Source organism: Oratosquilla oratoria, chromosome 12 (assembly GCF_046742065.1).
Source record: "Oratosquilla oratoria isolate Oo_2021 chromosome 12, ASM4674206v1, whole genome shotgun sequence".
Classification (NCBI taxonomy): Eukaryota; Metazoa; Arthropoda; class Malacostraca; order Stomatopoda; family Squillidae; genus Oratosquilla; species Oratosquilla oratoria.
This window is the reverse complement of record NC_134788.1, coordinates 15,858,387-15,858,786: the sequence shown is the minus strand read 5'-3', so window position 1 is coordinate 15,858,786 and position 400 is coordinate 15,858,387.

Below are 400 nucleotides of genomic sequence, written 5' to 3'. Positions count from 1 at the left end.
GTCTTCAGGGTAAAACTGAATACATAATGTGAAATACACTGGAATATATAAAGGGCCGTGGGCCGTTCTAACAAACAGAGAAGGTAAAATACACACACACATACATCTATATATATAACATATATATATATATATCTATATATATATATAAATATATATATATATATATATATGATATATACTATATATATATATATATATATATATATATATATATATATATATATATATATATATACATATATACACCAAGGGCTTTTTCCTCCCTTATAAATGTGGAAGTAGGCTAAGTCAAAAGGTTCACACCCACCTCCCAGCCATTTCACTCCAATCTACCACTTCTTTCCTCCCTCTCATCTTAGCTCATTATGGATGATAGGTCATCCTTGTATCCATCCCA